The sequence below is a fragment of the Equus przewalskii genome, chromosome 31, assembly GCF_037783145.1.
Source record: "Equus przewalskii isolate Varuska chromosome 31, EquPr2, whole genome shotgun sequence".
Lineage (NCBI taxonomy): Eukaryota > Metazoa > Chordata > Mammalia > Perissodactyla > Equidae > Equus > Equus przewalskii.
This window is the reverse complement of record NC_091861.1, coordinates 11,376,553-11,390,892: the sequence shown is the minus strand read 5'-3', so window position 1 is coordinate 11,390,892 and position 14,340 is coordinate 11,376,553. Positions and strand designations below refer to the sequence as shown.

Below are 14,340 nucleotides of genomic sequence, written 5' to 3'. Positions count from 1 at the left end.
ATTTGCCTTGTCACTACACTGGCAATCTCCTCAGGGCAGGTAAAAGATGTCTTATTAATTGTTTGTAGCTTCTAATATAGAGTCTAGGATAGTGCAAGATCTCAGTAAAGGTTTTCAAATAAAGAAATGAAGGAACAAATTATAAGCAAACATATTATTATATGCATGAATGCCAAGAGTAGAATATTAAAAATATTTTTGCTGACCTCCATTTCTGGCGTGAAGCAGTAGCAGATTAGACTGAGCCTCCCAACTTAAACAATGAAATAAGTGGAAAGATACATGAAACAATCATTTTCAGACAACAGGCAGTACAGATGATCCCTGGGAGAAAGGAAACAAACAAGGTGTGCCCTACAGCTGCCTCACATTACTGCCTATAAAGAAGTTCCAGGGTGTAGTGCAGGGAGGGAAAAACTGAACATGCCCTAAGTCAAAAAGACAGACTTCAATGTCAGAGGAGTCTAAAGTGGCTATAATTCACAGAGAAGAGTCCCAAAAAAAGAGAAAATATTGGCCAGAGAGAGCACTGGATATCTGTAGGATCTCCTTGAGTCTTTGTCAAAGGACTGGTCAGCAAAACTTTACGAAGAAACTATCAAAGCCAAGGAAAAAACAGGTAGAAAAAGCAGGCAGAAAAATCCCCAAGGGGAACGGCCCTGTGGCTGGGTGGCTAAGTTCACGTGCTCCGCTTCAGCAGCCCAGGGTTTCGACGGTTCAGGTCCTAGGTGCGGACATAGCACTGCTCGTCAAGCCATGCTGAGGCAGTGTCCCACGTAGCAGAGCCAGAAGGACCTACAACTAGAATATACAACTATGTACTCGGGGGCTTTGGGGAGAAGAAGAAAAAAGAGAAGACTGGCAAAAGATCTTAGCTCAGGTGCCAATCTTTAAAAAAAAAAAAGAAAAAGAAAAATCCCCAGAGCTCACACAAGACTAGGAATAGATGGTGGTCCCACCAGCCAGAGTGGAAAGACCTTGCTACATAGTATCTTTTGTACCCCCCCAAAATTTTCTACCCCCTATGCTGAAGCCCTAACTCGCAGTATCTCAGAATGTGACTATATTTGAGATAGGGCCCTTAAGTTAAAATGAGGCCTCTAGGGTGGACCTTAATCCACTGTGACTGGTGTCCTGATAAGAAGAGGAAATTTGAACATACAACAAGGCACTAGGGATGTGCATGCACAGAGGATCAACCATGTGAAGACACAGCAAGAAAGTAGCCATCTGCAAGCCAAGGAGAGAAAACTGAGAGGAAACCAACCCTGCTGATACCTTGATCCTAAACTTCTAGCCTTTGGAACTGCAAGAAAATAAATTTCTGTTATTTATGCCACTCAGTCTGCGGTATTGTGCAGCCCTAGCAATCGAATGCAGACCTCATAACATATGAGACATTGGATAGGGTCCTCAGAAGCGTATTGACTCAGAAGTGGGTCCAACTTAGCCATATACTGAAGTCTGTTGTGGATTCATCTAACAAAGCTTCAAAGCAAGCCACAAACTATTTCCAAGTAACTTAAGTACATCCCAGTACAAAACTCAAAAATATTTAAAGAGATGCAAAAAAGAGAGAGAAAGAAAGAAAAGACATCCAGCACCGAACAATGTAAAATTCACAAGTCTGGCATCCCATTAAAAATTACCAAGCATTCACAGAAATAGGAAAATAAAATCCACAATGAGGAACAAAATTAGTCAATAGAAACAGATCCAGAAAAGACACAGATAATGGAATCACTAGATAAAAACAGCTATTATAAATAAACTCCATATGTTTAAGAAGGTAGAGGAAAGCACAAGCATTATAAGGATAGTTATGGGAGATATTTATGAAGATATTTATGAAGATTATGGAAGATAGTTATGGAAGATATTTATGAAGATTATGGAAGATTGTTATGGAAGGTTATTTATGAAGATATTTATAAAGATTATGGAAGATAGTTATGGAAGGTAGTTATGGAAGATATTTATGAAGATTATGGAAGATAGTTATGGAAGGATAGTTATGGAAGATATTTTAAAAGATCCAAATTGAAGTTCTAAATGAAAAATACAATGTCCAAGATGAAAAATATACTGGATGAGATTAACAGCAGATCATACACTGCAGAAGAAAGTGAACTAATTGTCAGTGAGCTGCAGGACAAAGTGAAGCAACCTAGCACATGTATAATCAGAGTCCCAGGAGAAAGAGAAAGGAATTAAGAAAAAATATTTGAAGAAATAATGACTAAAACATTTCCAAGTTTGGTGAAATTAAAAGCACACAGACCCAGGGAATTCAGAAAACACTAAGCAGAAAAGAAATGAAGACAATTACACCAATACATGTCACAAATTAAATTCTTTAAAATGAGTAATAAAGTGGAAATCTTTAAAATCACAGAAAAAGGATGTATTACATACAGAGGAAAAAAGACAATAATTACCAGCTTCTTGTTGGAAATAATGCAAGTCAAAAGACAGTGAAGCAACAGCTTTAATCTACTGGAGAGCAGGGACCCTATCAGCCTAAAATTCTACACTCAGAAAAACATACCTTTCAAAAGTGAACACAAAACAAAGACTTTCTTAGACATACAGAATCTATAAGAGTTCATCACCTGAAGACTATACTGTAAAAAATCTGAAAGAAACTTCTTCGGGGAGAAATAGAAGGACAGCAGCTAGAAATTTGAATGTATATAAAGAAATGAAGAGGGGCTGGCCCCGTGGCCGAGTGGTTAAGTTCGCGCGCTCCGCTGCAGGTGGCCCAGTGTTTCGTTGGTTCGAATCCTGGGCACGGACATGGCACTGCTCATCAAACCACGCTGAGGCAGCATCCCACATGCCACAACTAGAAGGACCCACAATGAAGAATATACAACTATGTTCTGGGGGGCTTTGGGGAGAAAAAGGAAAAAAATAAAATCTTTAAAAAGAAAAAAAAGAAATGAAGGGTATCAGAAGTACAAAATATATGTTCAGATATAAATGATTTGTTATTTTTTTAAATCTCTTTTTAAAAATTGGCTATTTAAAGCAAAAATTACTTTAAAATGTATTGTTTGGCTTATAACATATGCAGAAGTAAAATGTATGACAATAATAATACTAAGTTTGGAAAGGGAGAAATCGAAGTATCTGCTTGTACAGTTCTTATACCTTATGTAAAATGCTATATTATCTGAAGGTAGACTGCAATAAGCTAAAACATATATGATAAATCATAAATCAATCACTAAAAATATTAAAAAAGAGTTGTAACTAATAAGCCAATAAAGAAGATAAAATGGAATAAAAAAGTGTGCGACTAATCCAAAATAAGGCAGAAAAGAGTGGAGAAGCAGATGGGAAAAATAGAAAATAAACAGCAATCATATCAACAATTGCATCACATTAAATATAAATGATCTAAACATAACAAGGAAAAGGCAGAGGTTACCAGATTGGAAAACAAACAAACACAAAAGAGAAAAGAAAGAAAACTGCTTGCTAACTATCAGAAACAAGATTTAAATATAAAGACACAGATAGGTTAAATGTAAAAGGATAGAAAAAGATGCATCGTTCTAGTATTAATCAAAGAAAATGGAAGTGGCTATATCAATATCAGACAAAGTAGATTTATGGTAAGGAATATTACAAGAGATAAAGATGGTTATTTCATAAGAAAGCAGTTAATTTATCAGGAGTATATATCAATCCTAAAGTCTATGCAGCTAGAAAAGGAGATCTAAAATATATGAAGCAAAAACTCAGAAAAGTGAAAGGAGAAGTAGTTAAATCTGCAAATATAGTTACATATTTCAATACCTCTCTCCATAAATGATAGGACAAATATATATAAAAAAAATTAGTAAGGAATACAACAACATTATCAAACAGTTTTACCGAATTGACATTTATAGAATGCCCTACCCAATGACAGCAAAATACTCTTTCCTTTCAAATGTACCCAGAACATTATCAAGATCAACCATATTCTAAGCCATAATGCAAGTCTCAATAAAATTAAAAATATTCAACTCATACAAAGTATGTTATCTGACCATAATGGAATAGTTTAAATGTGAGTAACAGAAAGATTTTTGCAAAATCTCCCAATATTTATAAATAAAACAATGCACTATTAAATAATCCATAGGTCTAAGGAGGAATCAACAGAAAACTAGGAAATAGTCTGAATGGAAGAAAAACAAAAACAAGACATATCAAAACTTATGGAGGCACAACTAATAATACTTAAAGGAAAATGTATAGCTTTGAATGCTTATGTTAGAAAAAAAGTCTCAAATCAATGATCCTAATGCCACCTTAATGGACAAGGAAAAGAGCAAATACGAAATAATAACAATAATAAAATAACAGAAATAAATGATATAGAAAACAGAAAAACAATATAGAAAATTAATTAAATCAAAAGCTAGTCCTTTGAAAAAAGATAAACAAATTTGATAAACATCTAGGAAAAAAGTGAGAAAATAAAAACTACCAATATTAGAAATCAGACAGCAAATACCACTATTGATCTTACAACGTAATAAGAAAATGTTCACTGGCAAATACTAACAAACAAGAAAATAATCATTGAGATCTATAATTTATGATATGTATTTTGTAATTTATAGCAAATGCAATAAGTTGGACTTCCTAAAAATTAAAAACTATTGTTCTTCAAAAGACGCTCTTAAGAAAATGTAAAGCAAGCCATAAACTGGGAGACAAGATTTGTAAGTCTTATATCCCATAACGGACTGGTATCTAGACTATATGAAGAACTCTTACAATTTAATAATAAAAATGCAAACAAACAACCCAATTTTTCAAATTGGTGAGATTTGAACAGATACAACACCAAGGAAGAGATATGAATGGCAACAAAACATGAAAATCACAATGAGATACCACTACATACCCACCAAAACGCCTTTAAAATTTTTTAACTCGTCATACCAAATGTTAGCAAGTAAGTGGAGGAACTGAAACTTTCACACACTGCTGATGGAAATTTAGGAAATGTAAAATTGTACAATCACTTTGGAAAATAATTTGGCAGTTTCTTAAATAGCTAAACATTTACTACCCAGACATTCCACTCCTAGGCATTTATCTAAGAGAAATACATACATCTACACAAAGACTTGTACATGAATGTTCATAGTAGTTTTATGTGTAATAGCCAAAAATGCAAACAACTGAAATGTCAATCAACAGTTGAATGGATAAATACATTGTGGTATATCCATACAATGGAATACTACTCAACAATAAAAGAGAACTAACTCTGGATATACATGACAACATGGATGAATAAATCTCAAAATAATTATGCTGAGTTGTATAAAGCAAGTCACAAAATAATGCATGCTATATGATTCTATTTATATGAAACTCTAGGAAATGCCAACTATATTGACAGAAAGCAGACCAGTGGGTTTGTTGGCTATGGAACCCCTGGGGAGGGAGGGATGGATTACAAAGCAATCTGGGAGTGATAGATATGGTCATTATCTTAATCATGGTGATGGTTTCATGGGAGTACTCATTTGTCAAACTCATCAAAGTATACACTCAAGTATACGCAATTTATTGTAGACCAATTATACTTAAATATTCAAAACTTAATAATAATATTAACACCTAATAATTTTATGAAGACTACTGTGAGCTACATCAGCGGTTCTCAATCTTCTTCATCCCAGGACACTTTGATGCTCTTAAAAGTTTTGGTTATGGGAGTTTTACCTATCAAGCTTTATCAAATTAGAAATTAAAACTGAAAAATTTGAAAAATATTTCATCGCAATATGAAAATAATAACAAACTCATTTCTATGAAGGAGGATAATCATATCTACCATATAGAGTTGTGATAATAATTAAAATTTAGCAGAGTGTCTAGGACATGGGAAGCCTCAATAGACAGTAGCTATCAATACATAATTGTGTCCTAGAAATAATTAAGAAACATACTATATTTTACTGCCCTGTGTAATCAAAAGTGGTGTTATTCACAATAATAGCTGCCTGTCTCTGTGTGGTTAAAATTAGACATGGTGTAGAACCAAAATCCTATTATACATATAAACTTAGAAATACGCTTAAATATAAATGAAACACCATAAATAACACCCAAACAAAACTTACCATATGTTCTTATGTTTACAAGAACATAGCATCTGATTTTTTTAAAGGCATTATAAGCCAATTGGAAATTAACAGATTAGTCAACATTGTTGAAGCAAAAAAATAGCGAATAGGCAGAAAAAAGTCAACACAAAAACTCAACTCAATCACACACTTAAATAAGTTCTGAATGTTTAAAACTGAAAACGCAAACAAAAATTCTATAAAGAAGGGAGTTGTAAATTTAAAAACAGTAGGAAAATTTACAAAGAAAAATAATTTAATTTTACCAAAAAACAAATTTTTATTAAAAGATAATTTATATTGTACAAACAAAAAGCAAATTTCCCTAGGTAAAAGACTCATAACATAAACAAACAACTATGTGGGAAAAGCATTTTCACAAACATGTAGCCTATATATCTTCAGCATGAAATAAACTTATGCAAATGTTTTTAAAACTAAAAACTTAATAAATAAGTGGACCAAAACATGAATACATGATTCACAAATGAGAAAAAGAATGTTCATCCTAATCATCAAGCACAAATGTGTGTATACAAATTTCAAAGATATACAAACATACAGGAATTTTTTTTAAGTTCATAGCATTTTCTAAGGTGATAATAACGATCATGAAGGTATAGTAAGGACTCTCTACCAGTCAGCATCTCAATTCAAACCAATTTAACAAAAAAGGAAAAAAGAGAAAAAAAGACAGGGAGGCAGGAGGGAAGACAAAGAAATTGATTTGTTGGTTCATCTAAGTGAAAAATACAGGAGTAGTACGACCTGGTTTTAGTTGCTGGTGGAGCCCAGTGGTCCCATCATGGTGTAGCTCTTCCTTCTCCATCCCTCGGCTCTGCTTCTCACTGTGGTGGACCAATTCTCAGGCAGACTGTCTCTGTGCAGTGAGAAATATGATCCATAGTGGCTCCAGGGCACTGAATCCTCTTCATAGCTTACAATTTTGAAGGAAAAAAGACAAACTCATCTAATAGAAAAACCTGTGATGGCCCAGCCTGGGTAACATACTGACCTAGGATGAATTGCTGTGTTGGCGTTGCTGTTTCTATTTTGGGAAACAGGAGAGGAAATACTCTAACTGGCTGTCCTTCTTGATAGAGATGGCAATATGTAATGGCGACCCTGAGTGAATCACAAGGTGTGAGGGAAAGCAAGTTCTCAAAAGGAAGGAATATTAAGAAAATAACTTAGAACAGACTTTTCCCCACAGTAGAAGGGTGAACCAATACAAATCTCTGGAAAACAATTTGCAAATATGTATCAAGAGCTTTAAACTGTGTATGTCCTTTAACCTAGCACAAGGCTAAATCTCCTGGAAGCCAGCAATCACATTTGATTTATATTTTTGAATCACCAGCCCCAAGAGCATTTTTTTGTTTTTGTTTTTGTTTTCTGTTTTGTTTGGGTTTTTTTGAGCAAGATTAGCCCTGAGCTAACATCTGCTGCCAATCCTCCTCTTTTTGCTGAGGAAGACTGGCCCTGAGCTAACATCAGTGCCCATCTTCCTCTACTTTATGTGTGGGGAGCCTGCCACAGCATGGCTTGATAAGCGGTGCACAGGTCTGCACCTGGGATCCCAAACAGCGAACTGGGCCGCCAAAGCGGAACAGCCAAACTTAACTGCTGCACCACAAGGCCAGCCCCCCCAAGAACATTTTTATGTAAAAGAAAAAAGCAATAAATGATTGATAAAGGGACAGGTAAATAATTCCTCTTCTTAGAGGCTTGGAGCACAGGTGGCAGACTGATTCCCTGATCCAGGTGACATATTTCAACTCAGAAGTGATGAAAGGAAAACTCTCCCCACCTCTGCCACACCTCCTCACGCAGACCATGGCACAGGTTTTGTTTGGGGAAAATGCATGGTTTTGCACCATCTGTTTCTCTAACCAGAACTCTCTTCACTCCCCTCTTCATCTGCTTAATTCCTACTCAGACTCCAGATTCAGCTTCATCATCACATCCCAGACCTTCCTGAGCAAGCTAAATGCAGGTGATGTGCTAGCCGTGGAGTTTGCCTTCACAGAATTTGCCTCACTCACAATTTACATTTCTTCAGGACAACTTGATTAACGTCAAGTTCCACTGTATTCCTGGTGTCTAGCACAGTGCCTAGAATACAGAATACCTGCAACAACAACAGCAAAAATTTCATTGAGTGAGTGAAGGTAGAGGAGAACCCCAATGCTTTACTGGGAGTGTGGGAATGCAATTCCTTCGTAAAAGGAATCAAGAGTAGAGGTGACAGATCACCATGCTCAAGTGGCCAGCAGACAGCAGCTGACAAGGCATTCCAAGGGAAAGAAGAGGATTGAAACTTAGAGGCATCCTAGACTCTATAGAATTACAAGCCACAGAAAGTGCATCCATATAGCCACTCACCCCCTCTGCATTAGCAACACACACAACCCAAGATCTCTCCTGGCAAATCAAATTGATCTTGCCCACAGTGTGAAATGGAAATCAGACCTCTCATTGAGTGGATTCTGCTGTCTTCTTGTCATTCTCACTCCTCACCCCCTTTTTGCCCGCTGTCCCCATATTTTTCTGCCTTTACACAACACCCTCAGTTCTGGGGCATCTCATTCTGTCAAGTGAAGGAATGGAATTTTTCAAGATCTTTGCACTGTATAGTCGGAGGCTCTAAGAACTAATCTCAGATGTCCCATAAGGTAGCCAGATCCAGGAGTACTTGCCTAGGAGCTATGCATCTGCTTATCCCACTGGAGCCAAGCCCCTCACACATACACATTTGTGTGAGATTCTACAGGAACTGTTTCTGAAATATTTTCTTCTTGGTTTTGGGTCCTTGACAAAAAAAAAAGGAGATGGAAGAGAAGAAGAAAATAATGAAATAGGCTAACTTATGTTTTGCCTTGGTTAACCTCTATGTTTGTTACTAAGGGCAAGAAATGATTGCAATGATGACGACGATGATAATTACGAAGAGGAAAAAGAGGAGGAGAGGTAGGAGGTGGAAGATAATGTCGGCAACAAGCCACAGTCTACAAACAGCACCTCACCATAGTCGTCTCGCTAGGCTCCTTACCAAGTACTGCAGGCAAAGCCTTAGTCAAATCCTGAGTGAGGGCAGTTATTATCATGACAAACCTCAGATGGAAGTCTTAAGACTATCCTGCTTGAAAAACTACTACAGGGACTTCCCAGTCATTCTTGGGCAACATCCACATCTTTCCGACTTCAGGAATGTTCATGCTATCCTGTGACCTAGTGCAAAACTTTGTTCTTAGGTTGCCCTTTCTAAGGATGACTTCTATATCGCTCCTTTCTATAACTGGAAGCTGAACTTTTGGAGAACCACCTGTAAGATCCAATTCATTTAGACAAGCATATGAGTGCCTACTACCCAGAAGCAGATTAAAACTGCAGCCAACTTGATAACTGTGGGTATTTTTACCCTGTTGTAAGTTAAGCTTCAAGCTAGACTTAATAAATCTGGTCTCTGGATATTTTTCAGACCTTCCACTAAAAACGAAAGATTCAGCCTGGTTGAGGCAGCCTAACTAGCTTAACTAATATTTTCTTCTTGCATAATCTCTGATGTTTAAAACTCTATGGACAAATGACAGGCACTGAAAGAAATATGGGAAAAGCCCACAGAGGCAACGGAATCCATGTCATAACTCAAGTCAGTCCTGGGCTCTAAACTTACTCCCTTGGAAGGAAACAGCTTTTCAGAATGCAGAAAATTGGCTATTTACCCTCCAAATTTATTTTGTTTTTATTGACTTGAACGCAGAAGCCAAAAAGAAAAAAAATCAACCGCGAAAATTTTTAACTCTGTGGATCTATGTTGTACCGATTTTACATACTCTGCCTAATGTGCCAGTATCAATGGAGAAAAACAGCCATAAAAGGAAAAATTAAAACACATTAAAACAAGAAAATATCTCTTTGCAAGCAATCTCTTTACTAGTGGAAGCCACAACTTTATGTCTTTTTCAGCAGAGACACCAGTGTATTTTTTAATTCCCTCATTCCTTTGGAGCTTTAAAGCCACACTATAAAGCGGTGGGTCATCAATCAGTCATGAAAAGCTTAACAGATGATGACATAAATGACAAGAATATGATCTACAGCCACGTTTTTAAACCATAGACTAATTTTCAATTCTCCAAACTCCTCATAACAAAAAGAGCTTTCTAAAAAACAAGGGAAGAGTTAACATCTTAGAAATGAGAGCCAATAGTTTGTGTTGGTTTCCAGCTCCCAATCTCGTCCAAGCTGAATATTGCATACAAATCTGTATTTGTGAGACACCCTCCTCTACCAGTTAATCAAAGCCCTGGAAATTCAAGGAAACCTGTGTTTATGGAAATCTGGCATTTCTGTAAAGTTTTGAATGAGGGCTAAATAGAGCACTTCATCTCATTTTGAAACTAATGATTCCTGCCAAGTGGTTTTCCAAAGCTGCGTCTTCTGGCTCAGTCAGCATTTAGGAATTCATTTATGAGTTGGGTTAGTCAGAGACTCTGGAATTCAAATTTATGTCTGCAACTCACTAGTTTGCTCCTGATAGGCCTCTGAAAAGAGATTGTAATCAATTTACCAAACCCAGACTTCAGGAAATTTTCATATCCCAAAAAGAAGTTCTGGTTTGGAGCTTCGTCCACTTTCTGAATCAGCCCCCTCCCCCTTCACTTCGTGCTAAGAGCTGAGTCCTGCTGTGGAGCATGGTTGATCGTCTATGGCACTTTCCCCATAGCTCATCCCTCCATTCAGAACGGCCTCATGGGGTGCGCTGGAATTCACCTCCCCTAATAGACTTGCCAGTGGTTTATAAAATGGCAGAATATATGTGTGGTTTGTCACCTCAGGCAGTTTCTGTTCTAGTTCTTGATGGAAGTAGCAAAAGCTCTGATAATTGTTCATCCAATTTGTTTCAAAGATTTATCTGCCCAGAAATGTTCCAGGAAATTAGACTATAGGCTTGGGGTACGTGTGTGTGTGTATGCGTATTTCCCTCAGTCTTAGAAACCCACACTTTACTTTTTCGCAAGGCAGGGATCACGCATTGAGCAGCCTTTCAATGTAACCATAAATTTACTACTTTTAAAAAAATTTTCCTTTGAAGAAGTCATCAAATAAATTAGCAAAGCTGGAAATGCACCTCTAGTTTGTGTTGGCTTTGCGTTTTAGGGAGTTACTTAATAAACAAAAGTCAATGAATTCAAACAGTAACAAAGTAATTTCAATGATTAATCAAGTGTTAAAACTAGTTTAACCTCTCCTGTTTTACAAACTCTATATCACCCTGACTGAACTAATAGAGGAATAAGACACCCATCTGGAAATCTCATCTGAAATATTAGATTGGGAATCGAAAATTCAGCCAAATAGTGTGGCTTGTAGGGATATCCTGTCGGATAATAAATTGCATTAATCTTACTTAAATTTTCCATCTAAATCATGTCCTGAGGCCATATTACTCTGAGGAAACTATGCCTTACTTTAAACGCATTGTGCTACTGAAAACGATATTAAAAGAAGGGGGAAAAAAGAACTTTTCTTATTTTTTTTTTTTTCTCCTGACTGGTTTTTCCAACATTAAAAAATCTAAGTGAACTCTTCTGACTCTTCTGGAAGAACTAGTGCCAGCTCAGGTCGGCACTAGCTCTTGACAGTCACCAGTAGGAGACAATGTCTGTCACAGGACACCTTCAGGAACTTTTCTCTCACTTATCTACTTCTTTCCCATCTGTGAACTCCGAGCCATGGTGGCTTTCAGCAAACATTTTTTTTCAGGGGTGGGGTGAGTGGGCGGGGTGGATGGGTGTGAGGGAGACGTATTTTTCTTAGCCTCTTTTTGACTTTCATATATATGGAACTACAAACAGTGTCTTTCCTGAAGATTTCACTGTGGCCTCTTTACTCCTTTCATTTTTTCATAGAAAACATTTAAATCTGCTTAAATTTTTCAACTCTAAAGAAAAAATTGCCAAGAGGGGAAAAAATATCGTTGTGGCTTTCCTAGAACTGCAAGAAGGGATTCTGCTGGCACCAAAGCCCCTCCCGGCTCTGTGCCTCCATCTGCCACCTACTAGACACTGTGAATATTAAGTGAAGTAAAAGGTGTTAGAATAATGTTGACTCAAAGTTAAACCCACAAACCCTCGGAAATGCTGAGTCGTCTCCGCCGGTTCAGAGTGTCTGCTCTGTTAGCATTCGTGGTGAGAGGAGATCCTTGGGGCAGAGCTCCATCATTTTTCTCCACTTTCCAGAAAACAGCCAAGCAGGAAAAATGGATGGAGAGCCATCTCAGGAATGGTGCCGTCCACCAGGAGCACAACAATCCACGGCCCTTTGCAACTATCTCCAGAGCGGACCTCACAGCATCCTCCAGAGCAAGCTTCACTATCATCACCTACAGATGAGGAAGCAGAAGTTGTGAGAGGTGACAGGACTGCCAGTCAAGGATGGAGCCAGGACCAGACCTCAGCTTCCAGTCTCCTGACAATCAAACCACTGGTGGGTGACATTAAGTAGACTCCCTTCCAGTCTTCTTTTAGAATATATGCCACAGAGACCCTTCAAACTCAGCCTGTCAAACCCCAGTGGAGTGGGAGTTAGCACCATGGACTCATCCATCAAAGCCAGAAATCTCCCAGTTATCCCAGTCTCCTTCCTCTCTCTAGTCTTCCATGTCCTAACAATTCCAGCACCCTCAGCATTTTAAAGGGAAAATACTTTCAGTACCCATCCCTCTTTTCCATTCTCACTGCAGAAGCCGTAGCCAAGTCCACAGAAACTCTCACTTTTACAGTCTCTGAACTGTTAATAGCCATGGACCTCACCCTGCCCTTCCTCACACCACTGCCAGAGGGATTATTCTGGAATCCCACCATGCTCATGCCTGTCTTGAAACCCCTCACAGATTCTCATTACCCACAGGATAAGCTCCTGTGGTGGAAACACAGCCCCTGTCTGTGGCCCCAGTTATATCTCCCACTACGCACTCACCTCAACTCAAACTTGATGATCCAGCAGTTCAAACTCAGTACACAGCCTCAGCAAATATCGTGTGGTTTCGCACATGAGGGCCTGTCCTCAAACTACCCTTCTACCTATAAAAGCCTTTCGCACTCCCTCTGCACTCTCCCCGATGCACAGACTTCTTTATTGGAATGAATCATAGGCTTCCCCAGAGTACCCCCCTACCCTTCTCAAGATCAAGTCGGGTCCTACCCCGCTGTGCTTCCACAGCACACCTCTAGCCCAGCACTTACCACAGCATATTGAACTAATCCATTTACAGCTTGTCTCTGACTAGACTGAGATCCTTCAGGGCGGGACGACTTCTTCCTCACCTCTGTCCTCTGACACCTAGCCCAGTGCCCTGCAGACACCAAATGGCACAACTAATGTCCGTTGAAGTGAGCTCAGATTCTGCTTCTGTTTTAATGTCTTCCCCCAAACTCTTCGGTGATTCAGACAGATTGTAATGAATTTTTTTTCCTGAGGGAATTTTAGCTGGCCTGCTTATCTAACAGTTTCATTTCCCTTCCATTTCCCACAACTCATTGCTCCTTCCTCCTTAACTTTCCGTATGACCCACCCCGGGCAAACTAGAACATTCTCTCTACTCCTTTCTGTTGGCCATAACTTCTACTCCTTCCTCTCACTAGTCCAGGGCTTGTCCCCCTCAAAGGTTTCCCTGCCAGTGATGCCTAACTCCACCCCATCCCTATAGGGCCCAGCCATTGTGGCCATTGTTGAGCTCAGCTCTGTTTGGTTCTGTGCTGCTTGTTTCTGGGCTCCTGCCATTTGAGGGGTTGAGCACCTCCAGTGCCTTGTTCAGTTGTCATAGATTGTGTGCTCTGTAAGGGCAGGGACTGCAGTTCAGCAGAGTCTCCTCAAGAAGCACACCCTGGAGTGACAGGCTCATCCCACAAGTGACTAGGGCTGACTTCAGAAAATACTGTGCTTGCTGTTTTTAGTCACTAAAATCTCCTGGGCCTGGCGTGGCAAAGTTGTGTTAGATGTGAATGGCTTAAGGTAGAAATATTACAGACCACCAACATAGAAGAAGCCATCTGCTCGGCTATCACACAATCCTGCCAGTAGAGGATTATTCAGAGCCTACTGTCCATTACTCTGTTTCAACAAGCTTCTCTCATAACATTCTTTGAGGTTAGATGCTCCCACTGAAATGAATAATAGCATAGTTTATGGTAAA

General features: G+C 38.5%; 1 long non-coding RNA gene across 2 annotated transcripts; it reads right to left on the bottom strand.

The window, feature by feature from the left end:
- Positions 1-6,395: 6,395 nt before the first annotated feature.
- Positions 6,396-13,672, bottom strand: LOC139080584 (uncharacterized). Of its 2 annotated transcripts, XR_011535194.1 has the most exons (5): positions 13,391-13,621; positions 12,276-12,528; positions 8,840-8,951; positions 8,186-8,271; positions 6,396-7,265 (listed from the first exon to the last, which is right to left on the bottom strand). It is a non-coding gene; the product is annotated as an uncharacterized lncRNA (long non-coding RNA). The 2 variants fall into 2 exon arrangements; XR_011535195.1 differs by lacking the exon at positions 8,840-8,951 and having other exon boundaries at positions 13,391-13,672.
- Positions 13,673-14,340: the final 668 nt, after the last annotated feature.